Source organism: Megascapheus bottae, chromosome 4, assembly GCF_031878675.1.
Source record: "Megascapheus bottae isolate mThoBot1 chromosome 4, mThoBot2.hap1, whole genome shotgun sequence".
In the NCBI taxonomy this organism is placed as follows: domain Eukaryota; kingdom Metazoa; phylum Chordata; class Mammalia; order Rodentia; family Geomyidae; genus Megascapheus; species Megascapheus bottae.
The window spans coordinates 51,095,619-51,120,882 of record NC_143512.1 but is presented as its reverse complement, the minus strand read 5'-3'; the positions used below and the strand labels follow the sequence as shown (position 1 = coordinate 51,120,882).

The window sequence follows — 25,264 nt, the reverse complement described above, 5'->3', positions numbered from 1 at the left end:
GAGCACTGTCCTTGGACTTTCCCAAGGCCACAGCACCACTTCTGCCTTTTTCTATGTATGTGGTACCAAGGAATGGAACCTGGTGTTAGTGCATGCTAGGGAAGCACTATACTACTAGGCCAAACTTCCAGCCCCTGCCTTCTCATGGAGATGATTCTAATGAACCTAATGTTCAAATACTGGAAATGTTATTTGATTTTTATATATGATCAAATTTTAAGTGTGACCTTTAGCCCAGATTAGATTTTATGGGATGTATACAAGTATCAAAATATTATACAGTATCTTACTTATGTTTGCATATATATATATATATAATATTGGTTGGTTATGGGGCTTGGACTCTAGGCCTAGGCATTGTCCTTGAGCTCTTCATCTCAAGGCTACTGCCCTACCCCTTGACCCACAGTGCCACTTCCGGTTTTCTAGTGTTTAATTGGAGATAAGAGTCTCCTGGACTCTAGTGCCAGGCTGGTTTTGAACTGCAATCTTCAGATATCACCCTAGCTAGGATTATAGGCCTGAGCCACCGCGCCCGGCAAGTGTGAACTTATTCTTTAGGATTGATTTTTAATGTTACTTCCCCATGACATCTTAGAATCTCCCTCCCTTCCTCCTTGTCCATCTACTGTATAATTTTTTTTGTTTGATGAACCTTAGCTCACCTGGCCTTTCCAGTCTTAAAGAGATTGTGGTTTATGCCTTCTCTAGACAATGATGCAGTTGAAGAGTAAACTAGTAGTTGCTCTCTTCTTTTCTTGGATTTGAGATGGATGAAATGGGGAGTGTGAGAGTGTGGTACAAAAGAAGGGAAAGGATTGAAAGAAGTACACAGTAACCTATGGAGAGTGTTTTTGGTCTTCATGCCATGTCATTGTCTTCTCTTACTCCAATCTCCCTTGTTTTTAGGGAAATGAAGCTGAGGTCAGAGGGACCTGTGTGCTCCAACTGCTGCTTAGCTGCTATTTTTAGTCTGGCCCTACATCAGGCTGGCACCATGCCATGATGGCAGAGGGCCAGCACTTGGTGGGACTGCTGGCAAATGTCAAAAAATTATTATTTTTATCAAACTGAACCAAGTTTCAGACATATTCTGTGCTGTGTACTGTTGGTCTGTACCTTTTTGAAATACAGTGTGCATTTTTATGAGGAATAATGAACTTTTAATTGTAATAATAATAAATCTTGGGACATATAGCACATAGTTTCTTCAAGATAGGAGAGGTTTAAAAATCAGACTTTCCATTCAGACTTATCCAGGTCAGTTGTGTGCGAATGTATGTGTATGTATGTATGTATGTATGTATGTGCCTGTGTGCATGCGTGTGAGTTTGTGTGTATGTGACTGCATATGCCACTACTTGAGCCACATCTTCCCTTTATACTTTCACTGCTTAAAAAATAGGTTAGAGTCTTATGGACTTTTCTACCTGGTCTGACTTCAAACCTCAGGCCTCAGGTCTCAGCCTCCTAAGTAACTGGGATTATAAATGTGAGCCACTGGCACCTGGCTCAATTCTGTAATTTTGATGTACTCAGGGGTGTAAAACTTTACTGATTTTATTTACTATGTCTTGGCATAATGACACTTGCCATTGCTGTTTAAGTCTGAATTGAGTTAATGTAGTTATAGGTCGTAATGAACATAAAGAAGGGCATGTTTCCTATAGTGGTCAATATTCTTATTACTACTGCTTATGTGTATTTATACTTGGTCCATACTGTAGTAATACATTGAACTAAAACACTACTGTGAATAATCTAGGGAGCAGGTAGGGTTTAATAGGAATACCAGTGTGTGGATCTAGCTTTTGCATATGTTATAGTTATGCTTGCAAACCAAATTTTACTCTTTTGGATACATATGTGAACTAAGAACTGCATTTAAATAGAATGTATATTTTGCTTGTTCTCAAATAAAAGAATAAAAGAATGTTACAACATGGATTTGTATCTAAAGTGACCAAAGAATATCTGTGTTCTTTTTGTAAAGGTTCTTAAAATAAAATGAGGTTGTTAGAGATGATTTGTGGTATAGATGGACTATCCTGAACAGCGGTAGATTATTATTTCCTTATTCAATGAAGTGTAGTGCAGTGAAGAGTGTTGAATGTTGGGGTAATATTAGTTGGCACATTGATCTCTTCCTGACACTCTTCCTAAGGTAGCATAAAATAATTGGCTAAAATAGGGAAATAGAGTAAAATTGATTTCCTCAATTGGTATTGGGCAAATTCTGCCGAATTTACTTTTGTGAAATTAAGAAAGCTTAAGTTGAGTTACTTGGTGAATGAAGAATTGCTGATTCAATAGTTTACAAAAGGCAAATGTTTTATTTACATTTAGTTTCTTATTTTTTTTTGAGACATGTTTTTGCTATGTAGCATAGTCTGCCCTCAAATGTATGAGCAGTGTGGTTTTATAGTCCTTGTAGACATTGTTTAGATGATACTTCTTATGGAACTTTGTCAGAAGAATTTTACAGTTTTCATTTTATTGGATCTCTTCTTACCAAAAAAATGTTTTGTTTAAGATGCTTCATAAGTAACAAGAAATTCCAAAAGCCTGAAGACTATATTGGTTTTTTTAACTTTCAGTAAGAATGCTACTGTATGTATATAGAAAAGCTACATGCTATGTGTGCCAAATGCAATTATGAATGTAGAAAAATAGCTCTAAAATTTCATTTTAATAATAGAAAATACATTTATTCTAAGATGGGTGGATTTAAAACTGAACAGATTTAAGTTTCATTCAAGATACGTTTTATCAGAATTTTGGATGTGTTAAAAATAGTATTAGAGCTGATAACTACATTTATTTAAAATTTAGTATAAGGTTTGATATGACCTATACTATCTACCCTGTATTCTTTTCCAGCTAATAGTCTTCAGTGGTTTCCCTTTGCCTATAGCATCAGCATTCATGGGTGTACCATGCGTAGCCCTGACTCATCAATGTGCCTCTTGTACATTTCTTCCTTGTCCTTCATTTGTGTCCATGCTGCCCTGGCACTGCCTTGACCCATGTTCTTTTTTCTGTGTAGAATTCTTCTATGTTTGGTTCTCGTTTTAATTGCCTCGAATATGGCAAGCAAGTCAGTTTCCTGTGCTGTTTTATTTTGTTATTTTTGTTGTGATTTCCCCTGTTAGATTGTGAGCCCCAGGAGGGCAGAAATTATGTATTTGTATGGTTGTTTGTATGTGTACTGTGTTTCTAACCATGGCATATAGTTGGAGCTCAATAAAAGTTTGTTAAATCAATGAATGAAGTGGTGTTTTATTTTGAGAGCAATTTTTGAACTTTCTATTAGGTACTAATATTCTATCTCTACCTCTCACCTGTTGTCAATTTGAACATGTCAACTTGAAAAATAGAGCCTTATTTGGTGCTTGTTGTCATTTTAGTCTACTCTCAAATCCTCCAGACGTATACTTGCATTTACCTCTCTTGTTCGACTTAAGATTGTTTGAGAAGCTCTGTGGTATTTATATTTATAGTCTAGGACCCTATCAAGGTGAATTGCAGTGGGTTGTGGGTCTAAAATGACATGGACTGAGAAATTCAACTTGGCATGTTAAACTGGGAAAAAGTCGTTTACAACCACAAGTTTCAAGAGAATGGGGCTGAAATCTGTCTTATGGCAAATGTAAGTCAGTTCATTTCCTCTTTTCCTTAGTTCTGGACTGAACAAAGTTCATGTTCAAGGTCATTTCAGATATGTATGGAATATGAGTTTTCCTATTACTTTTCTGTGCATTCTTGTCTGTACTTTCCTTTTTCTTTTCAGTCTTTCTTATAATTTTACTTGTTGCTCCCTCATATTAATCAAATTTAAAAGTAGCTGACAAGCTAAGCCAGTGACTCAGGCCTGTAATCCTAGCTACTCATGTGGCTGAGATCTGATGATCTTGGTTCAAAGCCAGTCTGGGCACAAAAGTCTGGAGAATCTTATGTCTAATTAAACACACACACACACACACACACACACACACACACACACACACACACACACACACACACACCCCCCCCCCCCCCTGGAAGTAGAGCTGTGGCTCAAGTGGTAGAGTGTTAGTCTGGAGCTCAGGAATAGTGCTTAGACCCTGAATTAAAGTCCCATAACTAGAGAGGGAGAGAGGGAGAGAAGGAGAGGGAGAGGGGGAGGGGGAGGAGGGGGGAGGAAAGGAGGGGAGGGAGGAGGGAAAGAGAGAGGAGATGAGGGTCAGGGAGAGAGAGTACACACACACACACACACACACACACACACACACACACACACACACGCACACGCATAAAAAGCATGTGGGTGTGCAGGCCAGAATGATGCAGGTTAGAAATATCAAGTATTCTATTAAAAACCATCATAGTGAAACTTAACTTTTCTTAAGTGAGTTCTTTTTGTTGTCATACTTTTCTTTGCACATATTGCTAGGGACAACTTTTCTTCTTTTTTTTGCCAGTCCTGGGGCTTGAACTCAGGGTCTGAGCACTGTCCTTGGACTTTCTCAAGGCTAGAGCTCTATCACTTAAGTCATAACACCATTTCTGGCTTTTCTATGTATATGGTACTGAGGAATCAAACCCAGGTCTTCGTGCATGCTAGGCAAAGCACTGTTACCACTAGGCGAAACTCCCAGCCACAACTTTTCTTCTTAAACATGGTTGAAGGAACCACACAGAGAATGGGTGTCCTATAACTTAATTTGTTACAATATGCCTTCCTTATGCCAGATAATAGATTTATGACTCCCCCCCCATGTTCTGTACCTTTTTTCTCCTTGGAGTTGTACTGTACTTAGTTGAAGATGTCTGTTTTCTTTGCTGGACTTGTTTCTTAATGATTCAGTCACATTTGATGACATTAAAGTTTGTTTTGAAACAGTTACTTTCTTTTTAGTCAGTTTCTTGGTACTAGTGGACACTTGGAGGCAGTGTGTACAGTAAAGACTTCAAGGAGAAAATTGGTGTAACAGAAGGTGCTCTATTACTGGAAGGTAGCCCTGGATCTTCAAACTATATTTTCAACCTTATCAGTGGAGAGTTTCAGTAAGATGCTGAAATGCTGTGGTAATTCTATTACTACTGAATTATAGCCTAATGACCTGTTGAATCTAGAGCAAGACTTACTGTTTTTTAAATTTTAACTAAAAAATTTTTACTTCCTTTGTTTTTAGGAAGTATGTCTGTTTGCAGGAGAGGAAAATAGGTCTTTTGGATGCGTTTCTTTGCTCTCCATATACTATGTATACCCCTTCCTCAAATTAGTAAACTATGGAAGTGTTTAACTTTTGTTCCATAGCTGAGTTTGTAACATTTCCAGTTTTCTGTATAGTTCAATCACAAGTTAAAAGCTTAGGAAATTTTTTTTTTTTTACAATTTTAACACTTAAACTTACCAAATGTCTTGACTAATTTACCCAAGTAACAAATAAAAATCTGCCTATGTTATATGGTTGCTCAAACATTGAATGAACTTTCATTTTTATGGCCAGGTTATGGGATGAGTAATTACTCTCTGGAGTGAATGGTTCAAAATGAAGTAACTGTATGCCTGTGTTGTGTGGTGACACCAGATATATTTAAGTCCCAAAGGTATATAATTATCTCAGTATGCTTGGACATACACACAAAAGTATACTTATTTATGCCCACGGCAAGAGTTTTATGTGCCAAAGAAAACTTATTTTCTGATAAATAAAGGAAAAAGAAAAAAATGTATTCCTTTAGAAGGACTCAGATTGTTTGCTAGAGGCAACATTTTAGTTAGAATAGTATCTCTAGATTTTAGAATCATGACAGTACTGTAGATTTTAGATATTAAGAATAGTTTAGGGTGTGGTGGCTCAAGCTGTAATCCTAACTACTTGGGATTCAGCGATCCAAGGATCAAGGTTCAAGGCCAGCACAGAGATTCCATCTCAACCAGTGACTGGGTGTAGTGGTATGAGTCCATTATTCTAGCTATAAGAGAAATACAGTGGTGTGTACAGTGATAGTACCTGTTACTTTCAATGATAGAGGGAAGCACAGACAAAAGGATTGCTGTTCAGGCTGGCCAAAGCATAAAGCAATATCTTGCCTTGAAAATAACCAATACCAAAAGGAAGAGTGAGGCTAGATGTAGTGGCCCAAGTGATTGAGCTCTGTTAGCAATCACAAAGTACTAAATTCAGTTCCATCAAAAAAAAAAATAGGATATTGCTCAAAGCATCATTCTTATCATTTAGATGATTCTTTTTTTATGTAGCCTTGTATTGAAGGTAAAATATCTTGTAGTCTCCTTGGGAGATTTTTTATACAACTTGTCATTTTACATTTCATGAGCAATTAAAGGTGGTACTTTAATAAGTCCTTTCTCTTTTAGTTCACAATTGAAGTATTTAATTCTTTTGTTTTTTTTTAAATTTTCACAATTGAAGTATTTTAATCACATTAAAAATGTGACTAATTTTTCCTTCCCTACCTCCCACCCTCCCTCCTTCCCCTCTCTCCCTCTGTCTCTCTGCCTCTCCCTCTCCCCCTCTCCCCCTCTCCCCTCCCTCCCCCCTCCCCCCTTTCTCCATTTCTTTCTTTCCTTTTTTTTTTTTTTTTTTTTTTTTTTTTTTTTTTTGCCAGTCCTGGGCTTGAGCTCAGAGCCTGAGCACTGTCCTTGGACTTTCTCAAGGCTAGAGCTCTATCACTTGAGCCTCAGCACCACTTCCGGCATTTTTCTATGTATGTGGTACCGAGGAATCGAACCCGGGTCTTCATGCGTGCTAGGCAAGCACTCTACCACTAGGCCAAACTCCTGGCCCTTTCTTTCCTTTTTTAAAATGTTTCCCCTAGGGCTTGAACTCAGGGCCTGGGTGCTCTTCCAAAGTTTTTATGCTCTACCACTTGAGCCACAGTTCCACTTCCAGGTTTTTGGTAGTTAGAGAACTGAATCTCAAGGACTGTCCTGCCTAGGCTGGCTTCTAACTACTACAATTCTCAAATCTCAGCCTCCTAAGTAAAGTAGGATTTCAAATGTGAGCCACTGGCATCTGGCTTTATTTTGTTTTTCAGCTCATACTCCTAGTAGCCTCTTTGTGAACTTGTCTGCAGCCACTGTGAAGTGATAAGATCACAACAATTTCTCTTGCTAAAGGACCAAATAGTTGATCTTGGAGATCAGTTAGGTTTGTAGTTAGGACCTAGCTCCCTGTTCACAAGCCCAGGAGATGAGAATTCCTTAGCCTGGAGATCCATAGAGACCTATGGTGCCTTCTCTGTTTTCCCTTGGGCAAAAGAAAGGCAATTTGAGATGATGCCTGGCTTTGAGACTTCAAGTAAAATAGTAGTGATGGTAGTTTACTTAGCTGTTTACAACGTGATCCTCTGGAGAGGATTCTTTAAAAACATTACAGTATTAAGTGACAGGAGAGAAATGGTGTCTAATAATTTTCTGGAAATACTTAAAGCTTTAAATTCTTAAAATTACAATTCACAAGTAATTTATGAAAAAGCTGGGAGTTTGGCCTAGTGGTAGAGTGGTTGCCTAGCATGCACGAAGACCCCGGTTCAATTCCTCAGTACTACATACATAGAAAAAAAACAGAAGTGGTGCTGAGGCTCCAATGGTAGAGCTCTAGCCTTGAGAAAGTCCAAGGACAGTGCTCAGGCCCTGAGCTCAAGCCCAGGACTGGCAAAAAAAAAAAAAAAGCACAAGAAGTTGTTACATTATGCTAAACATGAACGCATTTAATAAAGAGAGACTGGCAAGTTTTGGCAAGTTCTGTTTAATAGTAGTTTTACCGTCTGATAAAGTAACTAGCCACATGTCGTTATTGAACATTTGAGATGTGAGTTGGGTGTTAGAAATACATTTAACCCATGCATTAGAAATTGAAGAAAGTAAAAATAAAAATAATGTAAACATTATGAACAATTGAAATGACAATATTTTGTGTTAAAGGAAATGTATTGTTAATAGTAATTCCATTTGTTTCTTTTTTACTGTTTTAAAAATAAGGCTACTAGAAAATTGAAAATTATGTATGTGGCTCATGTAAATTTTTAAATTAATGGTAGTCTGTAGGCTTTTTGATCTCATAGTAACGGTTTTGTTATGTGTACAATTTAGGTATAATTTGCTTACATGTTTATAGATTTTGCCATCATTAATCTAAACACCCTGTGGTGATTCTAAGACAATTGATTTTTATTTTAGTTGCCTTTCAGATTACTTGAGACTTTTTTCCGTTGGTGGTGTTAGGGCATGAATTCAAGTCTTGGCATGCACAGATGCTCTAGCCCTATTTGCTTTAGTAGAGCATTTGGGGACAAGACATCCTTGACCTGTGTCTCCTGTGTAGCTAGGATTACAGATGTGTGTCACCACATCTGATTTGTTTGTTGGTTGAGAATGGAGAGTCTTGCTACTTTTTTACCTTTATTGGCTTTGAACCTTGACTGAATCTCTGCTTCTCACTCTAGTACTGGGAGTTTTGCACAGTGCACTGTCACTAGCCTAGTTCCCTCCTTCCCCTCTTATGGTCCTAGGGATTGAACCCTGATGTGGCTTTATTTTAACTTAATTCGGGGCCTGGACATTGTCTCTGAGCTTTCTTTTAACTTAAGGCTAGTATTCTACAAACAACTGGCTTTTTTTTAAGGTAGTTTATTAGACATAAAAATCAGAAGGACTTTTCTGCCTAGGTTGGCTTCAAACAAACAACCATCCTCAGATCTCAGCCTTCTGAGTCGCTCATATTACAGGTGTGAGCCATCAGCACTTGGCTTTTAGTTTTAAAGCTCATTCCTTATAAACATATTGGCTTCTTTAGGAGAAAGCTAAACAATAACAACTACTGCTACTACTTCTTCATTTTCTTTGGATATGAAGAGACATAAGGGGTTCATTTCAGTTTCCAAGTGTTATATTTGTTTTGGGTTCTTTTCAGTTTGAGAAAAAAAGCAGGAGGACAGATGAATGTATGATGGCTAATAAGTCCTTAGTCCTTTTTTTCTTAAATAATTTATTAACGTTGATTTTTACATCATATTTCAAATGACATGTTTAATAAACAAGTGTTCAAGAAGGGAATCTCTGTATACAATCACTGGCACTTAGTTTTTAGAACATAATCAAAATTAGGCTAAGGGTTTGTATATCATAGATACATATTAATTTATGAAATAAAACATTATGTCTATGGAGTCATAGGTTTTAATGTCTATGTAGTTTTGTTTATATTTCCAATACCATGTCCATAGCATTGGGTATTCAAATATTGAGTCTTCTCTTGAAATGTTCAGATCTTATAGCCACATATTAAGGATACCATGCGCCTTTTGTTCCTTTGGTCTTGACTTGTCTCACTCAACATGATTCGCTCTAGATTCATCCACTTCCCTGTGAAAAAAAACAAGAACAAAACCCCCCACAAATTTGCTGCTGTCCAAAGAAATCTCTTCAAGGTCGAATACATGTGAATTTAAAAAAAAGAGCACCTTATGCTTTTGAAAGACACTCTGGTTTCTTTGTACTTGAACCCATTTTACCCTTTCTCTTCCTAGTTACCCAGCTGGCCTGTTTTGTTAGTGCCCTGTTTTGTTAGATACCCCTCAATTTCTCTTTAGTAACTTGCCATAAATTTTCTTTTTTTACATTTTTTTCACATACTTTCAATTGTAATTAATAGAAGGGTTACATAATATTCACCAGGTAGAAGGTGCATTATTTCATAAATATTGATACCCTTTCTCATGTCTTGGTCCCAAATCCCTCCTCCCACCCCTGCCCCTCATCTTGTTTTACCCCCTTCCCTATCTGATTTCAAATAACAAAATAAGCATATATACAATATATCATAACAAGGTAAAATACTGTAACAGTATGAGATAACCAAGGTACAGCAAAAGAGATGAGAGATAACATAGTATATTAAGGACAACAATCACTCTTTATATGGCTTTTGTTTCTATATCCTGGAGGTCCTTTTATTTAGCGTCATACTATATTTGCCATAAATTTTCTTGATGCTTTTCCTTGTCTTTCCCTTCTTCCGTATTGTTTACATCTAGGGTCCATCATTTTGTATGTCCTCTTTAAAACGAATATATACTCTTTTTGATTTTTCAGTGTTTGTTTTCTTTCCTTGGTTTGAATAGTATTAAATTGGCTGGTAGAAGGGAAGTTTCAAAAAAAAATTAAAAAAAATTAAAAAAAAAAGAAGTCTTATAGGTAACTGTGCAGTTTGTAGATGTGTTTCTTTTTCTTTCCTCCTTATTTTTCCTTTCCCTTTTCCCTTTTTGTTTTCTCAAATTTTTGCTATGTATCTTAGGCTACTCTGGAAAGCAATATATTCCTGAATCCACCTTCCAAATGCTAGGATTATACGTATATACCACCAAACCTACATTAACTTGAAAAGTTTCAGAATAAAGTAAAAATTTTAAAAATGTCAAAGCCCTTGAAAGAGTCTTGAAGGTCCCTTCAGAGTCTATGTTAATATTTATACATTTCCTCATCCTTTTAAGTTAAATCTTCCCTCTTCCCCCGAGACACCAGCATTAAACTGATATTATTTAAAATAGTATTGTTTTCAACTGCTTAGAAGAATGGAAGCCTAAGAAGCTAACCACAGCCTTACCTTTTGAGGAGGCACCATGAATTCCATTTGATTGTCTTTAGAATACAATTATGTGTGATGTAGTCTAAAATACAATATTTATGAGTGAAAATAAACTATATATTGTTTTTTAACTTAAAAAAGTATTGTCTGTATGTATATATGGACATGTTAAAATGAAACTCATTATATAACTCATTGATGCTAAAAAAGATCTAGGCACATGTGTGCACAAAAAGATCTATGCTTTAAATCATTAACTTTCTTGGATTTACATGTGAAAAATAAAAATAAGAAAATTTAGGTAGGTGTGGAACTGCTGGTATATTCTCCATTGTAAGTTCTTACATTAGGGAATGCTGCCAGTAAAAACTTGGAAATGGCAAAATAGTTCTTTGTTTTTTGAGCTGTGATGAAAGACAAGAGCTATTGTTTTGTGCACAAGGTGCTGAGCTAGATGCTAAAGAGCAGTGTTTTGTAGTCTTTCATTTCATAGCACACAGGAGATAATATTTTGCACAGTACACTGGGGTACGAGGAGATTTCTACTGTAGATAAGCTGTGAGTGGGCTGGTGGGTGAAGACAGCTGGCCTCAGGACTGGCAACTCCAAGAGCTGAGATACTGATATCTTGCAGCTGAGAAGCTCTGCTGTATGGAGAACAGACATTTAATTTAACATACTTCTAACACATATGGCTGTAGATTGAAAGAAGGTAGTTCTTAGTGAAATGCTAGGAAAAAGGAAAGGTTAGTTATGATTGAGGTAGAGGGATCTAACAAAGACCGGAGAGAAGGATAGAGCAAAGAAGGAATTGCATCTACAGAGATCTCATATGAAGATATGAAGGCACCGAAGGGCAAATTGAGTATGAGGAATGCCAAAGATTTTTGGTGTGTGTGGGTGTGTGTGTGTGTAAACTAGGTGTGAACAAGAAAGTTGTATATTGATAACTATTAAATTGGCAGGGGTTAACTCAGGAAGACCTTTATGTGACTGAGTGGGCTTATGACTTTGGGCACTAATCAGACACCACTGCCCTTAAAAAATGAAAAGACAAAGAAACTTCCTTTTGTCAAGATAAAATACAGTGGAACTTGCAAGCAGAGAAATCCCTGGAGAGAGAAAGACCTTGATAGGGATTAGATGAGGGATGTTTATATCTGGTAAAGGGAAGTAGGTGGACTTGTTTAAAGGGAATCTCTAGATTTTGCTTATTGATGTGAAGAAAAGTATCTCTGTTTTATATCATAGGTGAAGCAATGATTGATGGGAGCACTGTTAGAATTATTGTCTACAGAAGGAACAAGGAATTCCATTTTGGATATGTGAATTTTTTTTAAAGTGCTTGTAGAGCAACACCCTATTTACTAAGTACTTTCTGGTGCTAGGAAGATATCTAAAGTACTTTACTTTTTATTTTATAAATTTATTATACAAATCTCAATAACAGTAGTTATTGTTCATTAGTATGCAATCAGGAAATTGAGAGTAGTGTTTTAAACTGAGAAGAATTTAATGCTGAGAATTGGTTACAGTGTTGTTGAGAGGACTGAAGGAACAAAAAGAAAAGTTTTGGGAGGGCAGTATAGGAGCAGCAAAAAAGTGAATATGTGAACACTTGAGTGCAACATACTAGATGACTATTGTGAACAAAAAGGAAGACAGGATGCAACTTAACCAGGTGTCAGGAAGCTGCTGCGTGAAATGCATCTTCTATAGATTTGTGGAAAATCCTCACCTGACTGTTGCTTTGAAACCACCACTATGGATGAGGCTGGAGCCTACAGTTGTGTGTTGCTGCTGTTTTAGGTACCACTAGAAACAAGAAGATCAAAAGGCATCTTTTTTAACTCACCTTGCAGTCTCTTGTCACTGTTTTCTATGGGCAGAACCCAACCGAAAGACAACTGCAAGAGACTTTGTATATGTAATCGATAAGATTACTAGTCTCATAATACAGAGAAGAAAATATTATAGATAAAAAAGTCATACTCTTAAATAAAAAGTTGATACTTACTTTACAGGTGTGGAAACAATATAGTGGGTAAGTAATTGGAGCATTTTACTTGTCAGAATTAGAATGTAAATTCAGATAGTCTTATTTCAAAGTCTGTGCTTTGAGCTCATAATCTTCCATCTTGGCTATACATCTGATTGGTTTTTTTCCCTTTATATTGATGAGCACTTAAAATGAGTGACTTAACATTGATTTTCTTTACTTAGCACTTAAAAATTTTTGAATCGCCTTGTTTTTTACCCCTACTTCATCTCTCTCGAAGGTCATTACTGATTTTATAGATAATACATGGGAGTTATTTTGGTGTTCTATTCATCCCTTTCTTTCCCTGGCTTACCAGTATCCATTTCTATGAAATTCCATCTGTGGTCTCTGTGATGCTGGACTTCATTATGGTTTCCCTTTATCTCACTGAAGCTTCTTGTTCTTCTACTGCTGTCTGTTGGATTCAGTTGGAATTTATGTCTTACAAGCAGCTACTTAATATTCATTTTGTATTTAAATAAAGACCAATAAAAACATCAGTTGTGCATTCTTATGTGTTTTCTGTGGGGGTGGTAAGTTGCAGTTTGGGCTCTGCCTTGGGAAGGAGGAAAGGAGAATAGAGACTGAGGAGAGGGAATCACTTTAGAGTACCTAACATGTATCAACATTGCTTCCAGTGCTGCAATACTTGTGTGTGAGATTGGTAGTTACCTGGAACTTCATACATGTTCTATAACATACTGGTTTTCTGAGTAGTAGTTACTTCTTTTCTAGATAAATATTGACAAAAGAAGTAATTCCACTCCAGGAAGTGCCCTGTTTTCTTAGGCCAAAAATATATGCTATTTTTAAGAAATTGTGAACCAGGGCAGGGCAAAGACATTTAAAGAAGTCAGGATGATAGATCTTACATGTTTCAAGCAATTCCCATTAGCCTCAAATGAGGCTACTGCCCAGAACATTAGAGTCTGTGGCTTTTATTGACAGGAGCTCAGGATAATAGCTTTGGAGCAACTCCAGTGTAAATACAGGGCAACCCTGTTACTCCATTATACTTTTTTGTTGTTGTTGAGAGCATTGCTTCCAGATTATTATAAATATATCTGTCCTTCCAGGAAATTTAGTGTGAGATTTGCAAGATGATTGTGAAAAATGCATTTTAAAGACGAATTTCACTTCAGTGTGTTTTGATTCCTTTTGAAAGCCACAGTCATCCCTGAAATGATTGGCCATCCTATGGTTCTCTCATGTAGTGTCTTCAGTCATGCAACTAGATGGTTTAGATAAGTTACATTCTGTTGATGTATGTAGATAAGTATCAGTGGAGCCAGTAATCTACGAGTTTTGCCTTCTTTGCCTCAAATATTCTCTGACACTGTTAATTCATACCAAATTTCTTAAGTGGAAAATGGAAAGGGAACATATTTTCTTTTAAATTTACTGTTTATTGGCTTTCCTTACAGTAAAGGAAACTTTGAGGGGGAACCTCAGCCCCTTGACTTCCCCTTATCTCTTTATTTGGGATTGGTAGTGCTTCCTCCTCTTTGTCTTCAAAATGTGTGCCTTTAGGTTATGCTCTCTTCTTTCCCGAGGCTCTCAGATAATACCAGCTCTCCCAGAGTTTTCCATATTTTGCTTCACTATAAATATTTGGAGGAATTAACCTGTGAAGAGAAACATTTTATTTTAGTTCACAGATTTGGAGATTCTGCTCCAAAGGATCAAGCAGATATAAATGCTATGATCCTCTGGTCCCCACAATTATGGAGACTGAGTTGGAGCAAATTTCTTACCTTAGGGACAGAAAGCAAAAGAGAAAAGGTTCATTTGATTCAGTTTTGGAGGTTCAAATTAAGATTAATTTGCACCATGGCTTTAGGCCCTTGGTAGGGTAGAAATGCATAGTGGAGTACAGACAGAGAAGACCAGAAAGAGACCAAAGTCCCTAAATTTCTGTCAAGGGTATATTTTCATTACTTTAAGGACCTTTTAGTAGTCCCTACCTCATGAAGTTGTACCATAGTGCATAGTGCCATTCTAGGCTACCAAGCCTTTAACACATGGACCTATAGGGATACTCTCTAAGCCATAGATAGGGTTACTCTGCAGTTTTCATTACTAGTCTGATAGCTTTCCTGATTGTCTTTTATTTCTACTTAGGTCTAATAGACAGTTTTAGATTATCTTCCTCCAAAGTGAGAAACTTGACAGTGAAGTAAACACATACATAACTAGAAAACAGAACAAAAATTTCATGGGATAAAACTTTAACTCTTAAAATATACCATGTTTGTAGACATTCTCAGGAGCATTCCTTCATTTCCATTAGGAAAATGCTCTGTGACTTACCATATAGATTTTTGCCCCCTTAGTGAATCACAACTCATTATTTGAAAACCAGCTCTCAAACCACTGATGTTGTTTTATAGATCCTAGTTTCAAAGAATAAGAAATACTTACAAAGGAAAGATTTGTTACTTTTTCAGTTTATCTGGAGGTTGAAGTTTGTTGGATGATATTAGTTTTTACCTGTTGCCAATAATCCAGCTAATAAGTAGGTGATACTTTTAAGAAATTACACTTTTGTCTGTTCCCTGAGTGAACAAAGATCTGGGTAAATGGAATTACTAATTATTTTAAAGGTTTCACAATGACACTTTTTCATATTTCCAAAGTTGAAATAGATGTTTGGTTCATATATTCCCCCTCTATAAATGCTGCCTTAAGATATTATGGTGCTGTTTCCCTTCTCCCCTCTTCTCCCCCACCCCAACTAAATGTATGTACTGGATAAATCACTGATTTATAGATAACTGGGGCAATTGTTGGAATGAGGAACTTCTTCCATTTGTGACTGCATCTTTCTCTGCGCACCCTACCAAGGATAATACATATAGGGAAAATGTTTGGTCAGAGCCCACTGAGACCAACATATGGAAAAATTTCAGTGCAGGCTGTTGGCACCAGAATTGTCTCACGATATTCTCACCAGTTCCAGGAAACAATTATCCACTGATAGGAGGAACCTATTTTGAATGTATATGATATAATATATATTTGTAATTTTTTTGTAAGTATTTGTCTTGCTACACTTTGGCTACTCTCACAGAAGGTTGCTTTATTCCCATGTTCTCTGAAACTTGTATCTGACCTCATATTTATTCTTTTTTTTTTTTGGACATTTACTCTAACAAAGCTTCAGGAAATAGCTTTTATAATGCTATATAAATTTATAATTTGCTCAGTGCCCAAGTGGTTAATTGACTTCTAGGGGGTGGGGAGAGAACCTAGATATTCAAGGATAATCCTAAAAATATTCTTTTAGGGCCAGGCATGGCATTTCAAGCCCGTGATTCCAGCCAAGCAGAAGGACTATGAGCTTGAGGCCAACCTGGTGTACATAATGAGCCTCTCTCTGTCACAGAAAAACAAAGCAACTCTCTGTTGTTATTATGAGAACTGCCAAGGTTTAAGGTATACGTGAAAAAGATTAAACATGTCTAAATGTTATTAGATAGCACTGTCTTTTTTTTTTTTTTTTTGGCCAGTTCTGGGGCTTGAACTCAGGGTGTTTTTGTACACCTTTATTCAAGGCTAGTACTCTACGGCTTGAGGCACAGTTCTACTTCTAGCTTTTTTTGTGTATGTGGTACTGAGGAATAGAACCTAAGACTTCATGCGTGCTAGGCGAACACACTATTGGTAGGCTATGCTTCTGGTCCTAGAGAGCACTGTGTTAATGAACATTTTTGTTTTGACTTTAGAGGCTAGAACTTTCCAGTAGTCTGTACAGCATTGTTTCTGTTTTAGAGAATATAATAGCATATTGATAGATTTATGTTAGAATGTGACTTAATCTCAGAGTTGCAGTTGATGTATTTTATTTTTATTTTTTAATATTAGGGTAGTGTATATCAAGGATCAGCATATTTATGGCCTGGCTTGCCACCTGTTTTTGTATAGCCTGAAAACTGAGAATGCATTCATAACATTTTTAGAAATATTAAAATATTGTCATTTGAAAATTGAGTGAAATTCAGAATTCTGGGCCCACAGTTATATTGGAACAGACTTATGCTCATTAGTTTGTGTCTTCCTCTTTTAAGGCTGCTGTAACAAAATACTGAACACTCAATGGCTTATGAACAACAGAAATTCGTTTTTCACAGTTTTGAAGACTGTAAAATCCCAAACAGTTTGGCAAGTTTGGAGTCTACTGAGGTCCCCCTTCATTATTCATAGATGGTGACTCTTTGCTATGTCTTTGGAAACAGACTTTATGGCCTGAATAATATAAAATACTTATTCTCAAGTCTTGTATAGAAAAAGTCTGCTAACCCCAGGCATATGATTTTTATTTTTTAATGTAATACATATCAGTTGTATCAGTGAACCTCATTATTTCAAAAAGGTTCAGTGAAGAAAAATAGATAATAGAAAGATAAGAAATTGATAATAGAAATGGTATGGAAGTTAAAAACATGAAATTTATTCCTATTACATAATTTATGACTCTTACTACATTTTGAGAAATGTTTAGGAATGGCATTTACAATGGCATAACAAAATATAGCTGTACTTGGTATATTTGCTGTTAAGAGAGGTGGGTATTCTAAATTTTAATCTCAGATTTGACTGTTCTCCTTCCACTTTTGGAACATCTCAAGTTCATTTTTTATGTTCACCTCCATTTCACCCTCCCTTGTGCTTTTGTTTTAATCCAGTGAAGACTCTGTCTCACAGTAAACAGTGTGATTATGTTCTCTGCTACCACTTAGTGGTTTTCAGTACTTAACTTTGTCTAATGGGCTCATCATTGAAAGATCTGAAAGGGTGGAGTCAATTCCCCTTTGTGCAAATAGCATTGGATTGGCTGGCAATCAGAACTATTTTGTCAAACTTACTGTATTTGGCTCTAAGCTTGGAAGTCATGTCTAAAATGAGGTTAGCAGCCCAATACCTTAGTTCTTCTATACACTATCCCAACCTCCATCTTTTATTAAAACTGGATGTGGTAGTACATTCCTTTGATCCCAGCATTAGGACTAGGAGTTGGAGGTCAGCCTTAACCAAAACAGAACAAGTTCCAAATTAGCCTGGGTTATAAAGTAAAATCTTGCATCCCCAAATCCAAACCAAATTCTAATCCCAAAATACTTGTATTAGATCTCCCTTTTCCTCCCTTCCTCTTCCTCTTTCTCTTCCTCTTCCCCTTCCCCTTCCCCTTCCCTCTTTCTGTAATTCATCACTTGAGTCTTTAGCCCTTAATGCTTTAGTTATTTTTTGAATAGGGTCTTTGTTTATGTGTTTTCTAGCCTGGACATAATCCTCCTGTTTATGCTTCCCCGGTGGCTGGGATGACTGGTGCACACCATCACTTCTAGGATTTTATTGGGTGAGATGTTGGTATTGCTGACTTTTTGCTAGTGCTGCCTTCACTACTGTCCTCCCAAGTATCTGGGATTGTAAGTTTGAGCCACTATACCTGACATTGGATTTGATTTCTAATCTCCCATAACCCTTAATGAACCTGGGAAGACTGATTGTACTTTTATGGATGATTTGAGTAATCTACTGTACTAGATCATAGCCACTTTATTTTTGTCTTTGTGTATCTGGTTTGGTAGAATTACAGCAATGCTACATTTAAGTGTGCTCCATCAAGGCCAAGTTTTTCTGTGTGTGTAAATTTATGTTATCCTCAACATTTCAAATCCCACAAAGAAACGAACAAACTCTGAAAAGAAAAATGTTATGTTGTTAACACACTGAAGTTTTTCTCTCAGCTAGTTCAGGGAGTGCTGAATCAACTGTCTGAGAACCTAGACTTCCTTAGAAATTAGTTTAGGGTGGTGCTAAAGCTCAAGTGGTAGAGTGTTTGCCTTGAGCTGAAGAACTCATAGACAGCGTCCAGGCCCAGAGTTTAAACCCCACAACCAACCAATCAACCAACCAGATTACTAACTAACTAACTAACTAGATTAGAAAGTCTAACTTTTGTCCTTCTGGTTTACAGCATAGATACAGCACAGAGATGAGATGCTACAGATCAGTAGCTATAGTGCTCGTGTGACTAAGTGATAGCTTAAAAGAGGAAACTTAAAAGAATGAAAATAGAAATGACTCAAGAACTCAGTATGAGCAGTTGGAAGCCATTTGGTGTGGGGCCAAAGACCTAAATATGTCATTGTCCCCTAAGAGTGACTTGCTGACTGTGATTATTGAGCCCTCAGTTTGAGGTAGTCACTGCTTTCTAAGCATTCTGTTTTCTCCTGACAACGTTTTCATGATACAGGATCCCCCAACCCCATATTGGAGATTGAAATTAGGAGCTCATATTTACTAGGCAGGCTTTCTATCACAGTATACTCCCTCTTTTAATTTTCTTTTCAGAAGACACCTCTCCAAAATTTACTACCCCAGGCTGGCCTTAAATGTGTGATCCTTCTGCCTCAGCCTCCTGAGTGGGATTAATGGCACACATTACCATGTCTGATGTCTGAATTATTTTTTTAAACTTTTTTGTGGTCTTGGTATCAATCCTAGGATTTTGTGCATGGTAGATAAGTGCTGTACTGCTAAGATATACTCCCCAAACCTGCAGTTATTACACACTTTTCTGTTGTTGAGAACAATGAGACATGGGTTTTCTTTAGCTTTCCTCAAGATTCATCACTAAGCTGTGCAGCTGGGTATGATTCAAAACAGTCAAGAGTTTAGAGTTCTTGATTTTTCCAGTTCTCAAACTCTTTCCAGAGAATAGACAAAACACAGAGATCATACAGAATATTGGTTGGATTTCCTGATTTTAAAATTGTTTATTCCTATATTATAGGAGTTTTACAAGGATTCAGTTAGATTTGATCAACAGCATAGTGCTCAGTACATAATAATAACTCAAAACATGTTAACTACTATATTTTATGTAAAGTATAATTATGAGTGATTTATAGTAGACACACAAGTATAATTTTCTTTGTTAAGGAAGATACCTAATATATAGTAGAAAAACATACTCCTTTGAAATATTTTAAGATTGTATTGAAAGGGGTATCATTTATTAAAATAAATTAAGATATTGTCATTCATTTTAGGTAATTGAAATAAGTGTCCAGTAGAAAACCTTTATAATATTAGCCATTCAACTTTTAAGAGAATCATATTTCTTTCAAAATGTCTGGGATTTTATTTAACAGGGGCTTTAGCATTTTTTTTTTATTAGAGTGCTTTTTGGGTAAAAATGTTGAGTGTTTTGGTAGATTAAAAAGTGACTACTGACAGCTGTCGAGGGGTTAACATCCCAATTTAAAACTCCACTTGCATTTAGAATATTTAATTCTAATTTTAAGATAACTTTTAACGTCCCAAGTAACCTTACAATCACATGCATGTATTTTCCAGCTTGTTTTTATGGTACTTATATTTTATATAATTGATTATCAGAGACATTCTATAATTACACTATTTTGTTCTTATATTTCAAATTTGTAAATACCTTATTAAATTTCCCACCTTTTATATTTGTGTGTGTGTGCCCATGTATGCGTCATATCTGAGGCTTGAACTTATAGCCTGGGCACTGACACTGTCCCTGAGCTTTTTTGCTCAAGACTAGCAACTTATCACTTTAGCCACAGTTCCATATCCAATCCAGCCTTTTGTTAATTGGAGATAAGAGTCTCATGGAATTTTCCTGCCTGGGCTGTCTTTGAATCTCAGCCTCCTACATAATCCTGTTAGCTAACATTACAGGCATGAGCCACCAGTATCAGGATCTCACCTCCATTTATCAAAACTGTATTAAATGAACAGAAGTAGGTCTGGGAATGTGGCTTAGTGGTAGAATGCTTGCCTGGCATGATGAAGCTGATTCCTCACTACCACATACATAGAAAAATCCAGAAGTGGTGCTGTGGCTCAGGTTGATAGAGTGCTAGAGCAAAAGAAATTCAGGGATAGTACTGAGGCCCTGAATTCAAGCCCCAGGACTGGCAAAACAAAACAAAAAACTAACAAGAGTAAACAAACTACATTATGAAATGTTTACAGGTTAACAGGTAAAATATTTTAATGCCATTTTAATCAAAGTTTTCATTAATCAGTATTTTTTGGTAGTATTAAAGTTGGAACTCACTGTGTACTAAAAAGGTATTTTCATCAATCTGTACACCCTCCTCCACCCCCCGCCCTCACTATTGGAGTTTGAACTCAAAGGCCTTGCTAGGCAAGCTCCACTATTTGAGTTATGTCCCCAGCCATTTTTATATTATTTTTTTTGAGCAAGATCTAATATTTTTGTTCTGGCCATGATCTTCTGTTTAAACCTCCTTTTTAGCTTGGATGACAGACATATACCTTATGTCACCCAGGTTATAGATTAGGATGCGGATCTCTGTAACTTGTTCTCTTGGCTAGTGCGGTGTGGAACAGCGATCCTCTCCATCTCTGCCTCCTGAGTGCTGGAATTACAGATGTTAGCCACTGTGCTTGGTTATATGTATTTGTTTCTATTTTGACCCTGTATAAAAAGCATTTTTCTTGTTACACATTTTAAAATTATTGTTCATAAATATGTAATAAAAAGTGGATTTACATTATATTCATTTGTCTATTGTTTTATTTTGTGTCTTTCTTATTTCTAAGTTTTCCTTTTTCACATTGCTCAGATGAATATTACTATGCTTGTTCCATAAGTTACCTCCACTTCACATTTGCCCACATTTCAGTGTTTCCTCTAGACTTTTGGAGGAGGTAATGGGAGCCAAAGGAATGTTTTTATGGTGCTTTATGTATATTGCCAAGTTGCCTTCTGATTCCATACACCTGAGCCAGATGTTGATAGGGATGCATATTTTCTGCACATTAATAGAACAAAATAATTTCTTTTGGCGATAGCAGAGTTTGAACTAAAAACTTTGTGCTTGTTAGGTGCTTTGCCATTGAATCACTTTTGCATTGGTTATTTTTGCGATGGGCTCTCACTTTCTACCCAAGTGAAGGGGCTTGGACCTTGGTCCTCTTATTGATTGATTTCTACCATAGCTGAGGTGACTGGCACCCAGTATATGCCTAGATTCTGTTGAGATGGTCTCTCAGACTTTTTTTGTTTGCTGGGTTATAGGGCTTGAACTTGATCTGAATGTTGTCCCTGAGCTCTTCAGCTCAAGGCTACCGCCTACCCCTTGTCCCATTGCTGAGATGATAGTAACTGTCTTTTGTAGGACATATGGCATACTTTAAGATGTCAATTTTTTGATACAATTCCTTTTCTAAGTTTAGAAAATTTTTTCCTAAAGTTTATGATTCATTTCTATTTTTCTTCTAGTTTAGGAAATTCGCTTGTCTCTAGTCTAAGAAGATTTTATATTTCAAAATCCTTTAAAATTGGTATAGCCATCTGTGCTGCATATTTTGATAAAGGCAATGTTCAGGAGTAGAATTTCTCCTTAAAGTTGACTATGTATTTCTTGCACAATTAAATGTTTATAGAGTTTTATTGGGTAATATATAAATAATTTGTTAATGCCTTTACTCAAATTGCTTTTATTTTTTAAAAAAACAGTTCAGAATTAATTAGGAACATTAGTAGCTTGATCTGTTTGATTTTAGGGGTATTATTAGCAATTTTCTTTATTGAAAACTAGGTTTTTTTATTGTATTTTATTGTGGGATAACATATAGAGGGGTTACAGTTACATTTGTCAGGTAGTGGGTACATTACTTCTTGAACACTGATTCCCCTTCTCATGTTTTTCTCCCACTTTCCCTACCACTACCCCGTCTAATTTTTTCTCTTTCCTTTCCCTATTTCAAATAAATATATATACAATATACCAGGTACCAAAGTCAGATACAGTAACAACATGAGACAAACCATAGGTGAAAAAAAGAGAAAAGGAATAACTTCACATAGTGCATTAAGAACAACAGTATCAAAGATAAACCTCTTGTTTCCCTATCCTGGAGTTCATTTCCCTTAGCCTCATCAATAGATAGGTTTCTAATCATTGAATTTTTTTTCTTCCAAAAATGAGTTTTATGTAGGAATTTGTATCTCATGGCCACATAGTTCTGTGTGCAGTATTTAGAGAGCAATTAGAGCAATTAGAGTTAAATCCTTTGCCATAAAACATTAGGTGTCCTGTATAGGACACTCAGGGATATAATAAAGCAGCCACGTACTTTTTTTTTTTTTTTTTTTTGGCAGTCCTGGGCTTGAGCTCAGGGCCTGAGCACTGACCTTGGACTTTCTCAAGGCTAGAGACTAGGACTTTCTACCACTTCTGGCTTTTATCTATGCATATGGTACTGAGGAATGGAACCCGGGTCTTCGTGCATGCTAGGCAAGCACTCTACCACTAGGCCAAACTCCCGGCCCAACTTTTATCTTCCTTTCTTTCTTTCTTTCTTTCTTTCTTTCTTTCTTTCTTTCTTTCTTTCTTATTTATTTAATGTTTTCTAGTGGTTAATTAGAGATGAGTCTCATGGACTTTAGGGCCCAGGCTGGCTTTGAACCGTGATCCTCAGATTTCAGCTTTCTTAGTATCTAGGATTACAGGTGTGAGGTACCGCATTGGGATGTGCTTTTTTTTTTTCTTTCAGTTTTTGTGGTTTAAGCACAAATAAAAGGTGTATGTGAGCTATCTATTTGTTTTCCTCTCTGTGCAGCCTGGCATTGGGATTGGTGACTGATGGCTAGCTGGGCTGCTCATTCTATGATGGCTTTTCCGTTCTTGGAGGAAGCATTGTGGGGATCTCAGCACAGTAGGACTTGTTGCACAGAAGCAGCATTTCAGTTCCTTGGCATTGTGGACCAGGAACTTCCAGAGGCCACTGGGCAGCATGGGCTTTGTTTTCTTGTTGCTCCCATAACCCGATGTTGGGCATCAAGATCTGGCCCTTGAATCCCCTCTGGACCCTGTTGTCAGTACCCCTGGGTTTTGCTTAACCATGACATATGGGTCTTATTGGTGGTCGATGAACTTCTTGGTCTTCTTTTTGACGATCTTGGGCTTCACCAGAGGTCTGAGGGCAGCCATGATGCCGAGCGGGAGATGGCAGCCACCTCCATAGGTAGCGCTGAGGAAGAGGCTGTACTTTTAAAGAAACTGTAAAGCCTTTAATCTGTGGGAAAATCATAAGAAGTTACTCAGTCACATACAGATTATTCTTACCTTTTTTTTTTGGAGAAAGTACAGATGAGTGATTGATCATTAGGCACATGAACTTTAAATCCTGTTTTCCTGTTTGATGTGAGTATCCTAAAATCCCATATAATTTTAATGTCAAATTGCCTTGGGTACTGCTTCATATCTGTGCTGTATGTTGATTTATTATCTTTAAGTGTTAATAAAATTCTATTGAAAACGGCTGAGATTTTTCATCACTACTATAAGATAATCCACAGAATTGATCAGCATTCCAGTTTGTTACGAATATGAGAGCATTACTGAAAAGAAATAATTTTTCCTTTCTACTGAACAAATGAAATCATGAAGTCTCTTAGGATCTTAAATAAAAGGTGTCCTTTTGGGCTGAGGGTGTAACTCAGTGTGCATATTAGCACAGGAGAGTCCCTTAGTTTAATTCTTGGCAATGCAAAGCAACAACAAAAGCAAAATGTAACCAACAACAATAACAAAATGAAACCAACAACAAAATACTCTTTTGACCTCCAGCCTTTCCATTCCATTTTCCCTGTCAGTGTTTGCTTTTCCTTTGCACATTTAAATGACCAGAGTCATCACACTCAAGCTTTATTATTATGTTAAATGTTCCTTCTCTCCTCTCTTTTGCCCTTCTCCATTCTGTTCTATGCCCCATCACTCTACTGAATCTGGTGAAAGTGTTGTTAAATGTAATGGGCTCCCAGTAGTATTTCCTTGAATTTCATAAATCCAGTCTTTTCCCCCCTTTCTCTTTTGGGTAAATCCAATTGTTTTCAAGAGCCTGCTCTCATCTTCCATACTTTTCTGGGTTATTTTCCTATTTAAAAATTTTTACTCTCAGAGCACCTTGTAAAATGTTTGTTTCTTGAGCTCTGGATTTTGCAATGCAACTTCACAGTATGTGGTTAACTGTACATCTTTTCATTACAATTTTCCTTCCAAACCTGCCTTTTCTTCCTTGTTCTCTGGTTCTAACCAGTGACAGATATTGCCAGTGTCTTCTCATTTCTGTTCTCTCAATGTCTATAAAACAAATCCTCTCCGTGTCATCATTATTGCAACATCCTAACTACACCATAGCTGCCATATTGCATTAACTTTCTTTCTTTCTCTCTCTTTTCTTTTTTTCCCCTTCCTCCCTCTCTCATCTCCCTCCCTCCCCCCCTCCCTCTCTCTCTGCTGGTCCTGGGGCTAGAACTCTGGGTCTGGACACTGTCTGTGAGCCTCTCTGTGCTCAAAGCTAGCACTCTACCACTTGAGACACAGCACCACTTCTGACTTTTTCTGTGTATGTGGTACCAAGGAATTGAACCCAGGGCTTCCTGCATGCTAGGCAAGTGCTCTGCTACTAGGCCAAACTCCCAGCCCCTGCAGTAACTTTCTATATCTACTTTTATTTTATTTTATTTTCAGTTAGTCATGGAGCTTGAACTCGGCCTGAGTGCCGTCCCTAAGCTCTTTTTGCACAGGGCTAGTGTCCTACCACTTTGAGCCACAGT

At 36.9% G+C, this 25,264-nt stretch overlaps 1 protein-coding gene and 1 pseudogene across 1 annotated transcript in view; one reads left to right on the top strand and one right to left on the bottom strand.

Annotated features, from left to right (window-relative positions):
* The window catches only part of Zswim6 (zinc finger SWIM-type containing 6), a 175,597-nt gene that overhangs the window by 11,740 nt on the left and 138,593 nt on the right, over positions 1–25,264 (top strand). The window lies entirely within an intron of this gene.
* On the bottom strand, positions 23,242–23,639 carry LOC150064446 (large ribosomal subunit protein eL32 pseudogene; annotated as a pseudogene).